Source organism: Panulirus ornatus, chromosome 2, assembly GCF_036320965.1.
Source record: "Panulirus ornatus isolate Po-2019 chromosome 2, ASM3632096v1, whole genome shotgun sequence".
Taxonomy (NCBI): domain Eukaryota; kingdom Metazoa; phylum Arthropoda; class Malacostraca; order Decapoda; family Palinuridae; genus Panulirus; species Panulirus ornatus.
This window is the reverse complement of record NC_092225.1, coordinates 83,227,040-83,235,112: the sequence shown is the minus strand read 5'-3', so window position 1 is coordinate 83,235,112 and position 8,073 is coordinate 83,227,040. Positions and strand designations below refer to the sequence as shown.

The 8,073-nt window shown below is 44.0% G+C and overlaps 1 protein-coding gene and 1 long non-coding RNA gene across 3 annotated transcripts in view; one reads left to right on the top strand and one right to left on the bottom strand.

Moving 5' to 3' along the window:
- The window catches only part of LOC139757792 (DBH-like monooxygenase protein 1), a 798,273-nt gene that overhangs the window by 654,787 nt on the left and 135,413 nt on the right, over nucleotides 1-8,073 (bottom strand). The window lies entirely within an intron of this gene.
- LOC139752962 (uncharacterized) overlaps nucleotides 1-8,073 on the top strand; it is a 50,547-nt gene that overhangs the window by 38,677 nt on the left and 3,797 nt on the right. The window contains exon 3 of one of the 2 annotated variants that reach the window (XR_011713627.1): nucleotides 1-83. This exon is cut by the window's left edge and continues 104 nt beyond it. The exons of the other annotated variant lie outside the window; for it this stretch is intronic. This is a non-coding gene — a long non-coding RNA (uncharacterized lncRNA). Of the gene's footprint in view, nucleotides 84-8,073 lie in introns of those variants that run through there. 2 annotated transcript variants of the gene reach the window in all.

Sequence of the window (8,073 nt, the reverse complement as noted above, 5' to 3'; positions counted from 1 at the left end):
AAACCAGTAGGCAATAAGGTTGATCCTCAATACCCATAATGAGGGATCCTGTGCCTCAAATACATCTGGTCACCTCATGCAAACCACTGCTTTCAATTTCCTACAAATTAACTTCCCTTTTTTTTCGCCCAACATGTGTAATGTCCAAATATTAATTAGAATGGAAATAAAAAACTTTATATCAACATTAAATATCCCCGCGTCAGGGGAAACATACACAGATAAACATTCAAAGCTCATAACGTGTCCATTTTTCGTACCCGGTCAACAATGACATAAGATTTTTCGACTGTAATTGTTTCATTAAGTCGAGTCTCTTTTCCTCTCGGCACTAATTATTTTATTTATAAATGATAACAAATGATATGTTACTAATTCACTAATGAATTTCGACGGCGTGTGACATTCTGTTATGTAAAACGACGCCACTTAAGAGCGCACACGAATTTTTTACGACATTATACAATCATGAATTTCCAGTTCAAACAAACGGTTGTGCTCTTCAACACACCGTCAGCTGAAGGCTCGGGGATCTCCGGTGCATTGTAGCTACAGGTTTTCCTGATGGACCTAGTTCTGTCTTCGGGAGCAGGGTGGGCTCTACAGCCTCTGACTTTACTTTCATGTTAGACCTACTCTTAGAAAAGGATGAACAGCTGAGTTGACTGTGGGCCAATTGACGCCACCAGAATTCGAATCTATGCGCTCGAACCCGGGCGGCCCGAGAATACGCCATGGTGGGCATAGCTAATCGCAACATGCAGCAACACATATAAGAATGTGTCCACCACCCAGGCAGTTGAGTAACGTGATAAAGGCAGCAGGTGAAAACCCGCGCGTTCCCCTGCCTTTGAGAACCTGTTTTACCCACTAGCAAGACCGCGCTATACTCGGCAAGCTGCTGGGTCACATGATGCGTGGCCGTTGGCAACTCAAGGGTGGGACGTTCCGATAACTATTTCTTTCCCTACACGTCGAAGCTTTGGAACTCTTTACCCTCTTATGTCTTTCCCAATACCTATGACCTGGCACATTTTAAGAGAAGGGTTTTTCACATTCCAAAATTCGTAAATACTTTCCCTTGTGTTTATCTTTTCCACTCTTTCATCAGCCTCTCTATATTTCAATTTAGGCCCGGCCTTGATGTCGACTTCTGTCCGTGACTGGAGCCTTCAACGAGAAAAAAAAGGCGTTATCGAGACCAGAAGACGGATGCTCCCATGTGTCCTCGATCTCTGAACACCAACTTCCTCCTCTCTCCTTTGCACAGGTGTCCACGTCCTGGACGCCACTGTCAGCAACTCGTCTGCAGATCACGTCTGCCAACACTCTGTCATCGTCCTCCACGTGTTTCTTGGCAAGGTCAACTTCAAGACTGTCTTCTGCGATGCCTATCTGGCCGAGGGGGGGACACGTGCACCTGCCGCTCTCAAGGTACTGACACACCCTAGCCACTGACGGATCAGTAAAGGTTCCCCCGTCTGTGTGTAACACATTTCTGAGAACCTTTTTAAAGTTCCTTTCCCTCAGCGTTCTCCGAGAGCTTTCACGGCTCTTAAACCAACAGCGGCTGTCAGACCATGGTGGTCCCATGTCAATGTTACGCAAACCTTACTTCAGTATTGACCCGGGGAGGGAAGGAGGGAGGGGGAGGGGGGTCTTCTCTATCCCCGTAATTTGGTCTGGGATCAAACAGCATTGGTGTTCAGCTGATCGATCGAGCTGTATGAGGCCGCAACCTGCAGGCTTCTGTAATCAGTACAACCCGTTTGATCAGGCACAAAGGAGCACAAATAAAGGAATGCAAACAGCAACAAACCACTGGGTCCTTTCCAGGCTGTTTGTGGTGGTGGAAAAAGATCAGGAACACAGAGATTAGCGCTGTGAGGCTACGAAAGCAGAGAGATGATTCGAGGAGAAATACCTGTAAACTCTGTATGTAACTAAGGAGGCGCAAATACCGTCAGTTGTGGACTTGGAGTGAAGAAATGTCAAGTTTTTTACATTGCTCTGCCTGGTAAACAGTTCGATACATCAAATAATCCTTTAGAGGAAAGCATAAGTCATCTCATCCAAAGTAAAAGCGTTCACTTGCGAATTCGAATCGAGATTACCAAAGCCTCTGATAAGTCCAGAATATCTGTGTATTACTTCTTAACCTTATATTTTCGAAGATAAGTTTAAGTCTTCGAGTTGGCTCTCATAGAATTTGTTAATCTTGGTTGGTCGCCTCTGTATTGTCTATACTCTGCACATATCTTCTTTTTTCAAGCAGGGTGACCAAACGGAACGCAGTATACAAGGTGGAGACGCACCAATAAATCTTAAAGAGAGAGAATCAGATCCTGAAGTTCAAATGTCCTGCCTATGAATCCCAGATTTTTATTTCTTTTATTTACTGTCTCTGTGCACAGATTGCTTAGCTTTTAAGATATCAGAGATTTCAAAAACCTTCTTCATTTCCTTTATTGTTGTTCAAAAGAGAACTAATACAGTAGCTTGTGTCTCATGTTTACCGCCGATGTATAACACTGCACATACGAAGTCAAATTTCATTTGCCACCTGTGAGCCCAGTCCAGCAGGCAATGTCTGTGTTCGCCTGCAGCTGTAGACTCTCAATATCTGTTGTACTTTTATTTACAAACTTGGTACCGTCCACGATTTCTGATACCTTACAATGCCGCGGCCTATTAATGTTATATATATATATATATATATATATATATATATATATATATATATATATATATATATATGAAAGGGAATCAGTTCCATGTCTAATCCCTGTGGCACACCACTTATTACGTCCAACCATTCTGAGGCTTAACTGTTCACCACAATTTCTGTATACAGTCAGTCAGCAAATTCTCTAACAGCGAAAGTATTCAACCTTCATCATAATACGTGACGAACTTTTTCTAGTGGCTTTTGATGCAATACTTTATGGACTTGCTTTCTGAACATGTGAATATCACAGATGACTACTTACATCAAATATGTTGAGTAAATCATAAAAGAAATCAAGCATAAATGATTTCATCGCAAAACTATGCTGAGAGTCGTTTATCTGTGATCATCCGAAGGAATTACAATCTCAGCACGAATGATGGTTTCTGTAAGTTTACCAGCTGGGAACATGAAGACATTTGGGTGATGATCTTTGCACTGGCAGACTCCCAGTCCACTGGAACTGTCCTTGTAGCGAGAGTCTTACTGGAAAGTTCAGTCAAGGATTTAACTACCTCACATTTATCTTCTTCTTTTATTGATCTCATATAAACCCATCAGGACCTACCAATATATATGTCATATATTCCATTTGATGCTGGTAGCACATCTTGAACATGTTGCACAATGTTCTCTTCTGCAAGCAATGGGACTAGATCTGGGATATGAGCTGTCTTGAAGGATAAATACCTATAAAGAAAGATAATCCAAGAACTCTGGATTGTTTATACTCTCCGGAACCAAGTCACCTTTCCCCATAATTAATGGAGCAGGTGACTGTGCAAGGGTTCCCTGGCTTCTACTAAAACAACGACATTTTTCAGAGTTTCTTTCGCTGTTTTCAGCGCAACTCATGATATTCATCTCGGGGCTTCCTTTTCAATTTTCTCACCGACTGATTCACAGTATCGACCTCACTTAATTCCACGATACAAGAAGAGAAACCTCGGCCGCCACTAGACACCTAAACCCCATTTTCTCTCAGTCCTCTTTTTCCTCGAACGTCACTGCTCTTGTTGACCCCCGCGTCCAGCCTAGAAAATGTACGACCCCAACACACACCACCGTCCCTGGTCTCTCTCTCTCTCTCTCTCTCTCTCTCTCTCTCTCTCTCTCTCTCTCTCTCTCTCTCTCTCTCTCTCTCTCTCTCCGGCATGACGGACGTGACAGTCACTGTCGTGTGTCACACACGGTATCGTAAATCACCAACACACACACGCGCACACACACACACACACACACACACACACACGCACACGTCAAATAAGCTTTCAGCGTATGATGGCTCATCCAAACGGTCAAGCCTGATAATCAGGCGATGGTTACGGTGAACTGTGTTAACCTGGCGTCTGAATGATGTGGGGCTGATCTGTGCCAAATGTTCCATAGATCATCGTGATGAATTGCCATAATACTCGTTCATAATCACGTCTGTGTCACAGAGCATAATAGATGGTGTCGCAGATTATGGATTTCTATGATTATTTACCACGGAGGTATGGATCACATTTGCATGGCATCCGATAATATGAATTATTCTCAGTAATTTTGGTCTACACGTTGGTGAATGGCCAGGACTACGACCTCCATACCCAGCTTCCGATGCCAGGCCATGCATAAATGCAAAAAAATGGAAAGATGAGATAGAAATGTTATGTTTGAGGACAATATGTGGTGTGAGGAGGGTAGATCGAGTAAGAAATGATAGGGTAAGAGAAAGGTGAGGTGGTAAGAAGAGGATAGTTGAAAAGCCGAAACGGTTTGGACATATGGAGAGGATGAGTGAAGAGAGGATGAATAAGAGGGTATACATGTAAGAAGTGGAGGGAACAAGGAAAACGGGGAGACCAAATTAAAGATGGAGGGACGGAGTAACATATACTTTGAGGGATAGGGTTCTGAACATGCGTGAGGTTGTGAGGCATGTGCGCGATAGTGGGGGTGGGAGCGATATGGTACGCAAGGGAAGGCGTGCTGTCCATTGGTTGAGGAAGGGCTCATGAAAAGGTCAGAGGAAACCAAAGAAAGGTCTCCTGGGCTTGGCTGCGGATATGGGCTTTGCTTTCAGTACATCATAAATGACAGCTGAAGACGATGTAAGCAAACAATGCCATTCTTCGTCTGTTGCTTGGTTCCTTCTGCTTCTATTTTGGAAGGTAATGATACAGGAGGAGGGGACTGATTTCCAGCTCCCCGCTCAATTGTTTCCCGGTCGCCTTCTACTACGCGACGGAGAGACGTGGGCAGTATTCTTTCTCCCTCATCCCCAGGAATAATATACAGAGAGCGTTATAGACCCGACTTTCAGAACTGCCACAGCAGGTCTTACGAGATATTCTCTAAAATGTCATTGTGTGGGATGCCGTGGGAGGTACGGGGTAGCTATCAGCCTTATCATGGAAGGCGTGGGAGGGGATCTCTCCCTTTTAAGACACATCCTGTCACTTGATCAATATATTTATGACGTCTGAAGAGAGAAAAGGTGGAGGAAGTGAAGTGCTTTAGGTACCTGGAAGTGGAACATGGCTGCGAAAGTGAACCACGGGAGATGAAGCGAGTCATAGGGTGGGTGAGGGGAAGGTCCTGGGTGCAGTAAGGAACGTGCGGAAAGAGAAGTCATTACCTTGGGAGAGAGGACGAATATGGGTGTGTCTGAAGTATACTAGTTCCAGTGTTGTATGCATGAGTGGCACAAGGATATAGATGAAAATGTACGAACACTTATCACTGTCAAGATCCCGGCACCTGTGCAGTTCACGATGTCTGAGGTGCCGTACCAGTGACAATGGTCACTGCTAGACCCCCCGGCTACCTGTGTAGTGAAGGATGAGGAAGGTCTTCCACAACAACCCGGCATCTCAAAGTAATCTCATCAGCCAACACAGCATGATTATTTTTCCTCCTCCTCTCCACTAATCCCACGAACCCCCCGCCCCCCACACTGGTAAGTCACTGTAATGCACATCACACACCACCTTTATCATCCTTACCACCACCATCTTCACCAACCACACAACCACCACCATCATCATCATCATCTTCACCACCAACACCACCATCATCTTCACCATTACCACCATCACCATCATCTTCACCACCACTACCACCATCATCTTCACTACCACCACCACCACCATGACATCACCATACGATACCCTCTGGACCACCATCATCACTCTCCACCATCAGACACCACCCTCACCACCTCCACCACCAACACCTCCCCAGCAGCAGCAGAAGCAGGACAATGTGGCTACCAGCACTTCATCGACCCTCTTCCCCACCACCACCACTACCAACCTCGCCAACAATAAACCTGGGGGCCCAATCACTAGAATCGATTTAGCGTCACAAAGCAAACTGGAACGACTACAGAGGAACATCTTTCCCAGAACAGGCCTCCGAGGGATTAACACTGCTCAAGAAATAGACAAGACAACAGACATATGGAACAGTAGGATAAACACAGGCAGCAGTGCTCCCTCCCACCAGATACAACACAGGCAGCAGTGCTCCCTCCCACCAGATACAACACAGGCAGCAGTGCTCCCTCCCACCAGATACAACACAGGCAGCAGTGCTCCCTTCCACCAGATACAACACAGGCAGCAGTGCTCCCTCCAACCAGCCACAACACAGTAGCGTTACCACCCACCATCCGGGGTAATTATAGAAATCAAGCGCCGCTCCACCAACGTACGAGCCTAAGACCACACCCACGTACAAGGATGGTCATATGCCTTATTTCCGTACTTCTAGCTCGCCGTTTCCCGCAAAGCAAGGTTGCGCCAGGAAATGAGGACGGACGGCCTCATTTTGCTCACACCCACTCTCTGGCTGTCAAGCTCACTGCATCGAAACCAGGGCTCCCCTGTCTAGAGCCAAGCTTCACTCACACTCTTCCGTGGCTTCCCCTGACAGTATCATGTACCCTGGTACAGCCCACAGACACCACATCGCCCACAGTGTACAGATCTCCCAACACAAATTAGTTCGCAAGGCGAAAGTGGACACAACAAACTCTGGTACAAACCTACACAGGCCGTTACGGCATCCAGGCAAGAGGATCAGGGAAGACCAGGGTAAGGGGTATGAACACACGAAGGTCAAGTCTTCAACATAACATCTGAAGGAGGAATGAACCATGCATAACCAAGTCTACGAAAAAGTAGTTCTTGACTGGCTGACCCCGAGCAGGGGAGGAACCATGCCACACTGTGGCTGTCGAACTCGAGCTTAAAGGGTTTTCTCCTCATTCTCTAAAAGTGCGTTCCCACTTGGTTGTGTTCAGTTTTGGTCAAACTGCTGAAGAAAAGAAGAAAAGAAGAAGAAGAAGAAGAAGAAGAAGACATGGACAGAGTGGAGAGAGTACAGCGTGGAGCGCACAAGATGATTCCCAGAATGAACAAACATATCCTACGAGAGCCAATGATACAAACTGATTTACCTTACTAAAGAAAGAGGCTCAAAAGTAGTTCAATACGGGAATTCAAAAATCATCAAAGGCTTCAGTCTAACGAACCATTTACGGATAGATTCGTCTGTTTCCCTTGTAGTGTGGATGCCAAACGTGCTCTTTTTTCTCTCCTCCAATGACAACGTTAATATATGGAATGATTACCCAGCGACAGCGCCTGAGAGCACTGCCATGCACACGTTTAAAACACACACTTGACTTGTGAGTCAGTTCGCTTCAAAGTTATACCATAAGTTTACAAATGTTTCCCTCTGAAATGTTTGTATGTATTCCTACTGTGATAATCCTTAGCCATATATATATATATATATATATATTCCCTGGGGATAAGGGAGAAAGAATACTTCCCACGCATTCCCTGCGTGTCGTAGAAGGCGACTAAAAGGGAAGGGAGCGGGGGCTGGAAATCCTCCCCTCTCAGTTTTTTTTTTTTTTTTTTTCAATTTTCCAAAAGAAGGAACAGAGAAGGGGGCCAGGTGAGGATGTTCCCTCAAAGGTCCAGTCCTCTGTTTTTAACGCTACCTTGCTAACGAGGTAAATGGCGAATAGTATGAAAAAAAAAAAATACATACATATATATATATATATATATATATATATATATATATATATATATATATATATATATATATATATATATTATATATATATATATATTATATATATTATATATATTATATATATTATATATATATTATATATATATTATATATATATTATATATATATTATATATATATTATATATATATCATATATATATTATATATATTATATATATATATATCATATATATTTTTTTTTTCTTTTTTCAAACTATTCGCCATTTCCCGCATTAGCGAGGTAGCGTTAAGAACAGAGGAGACTGGG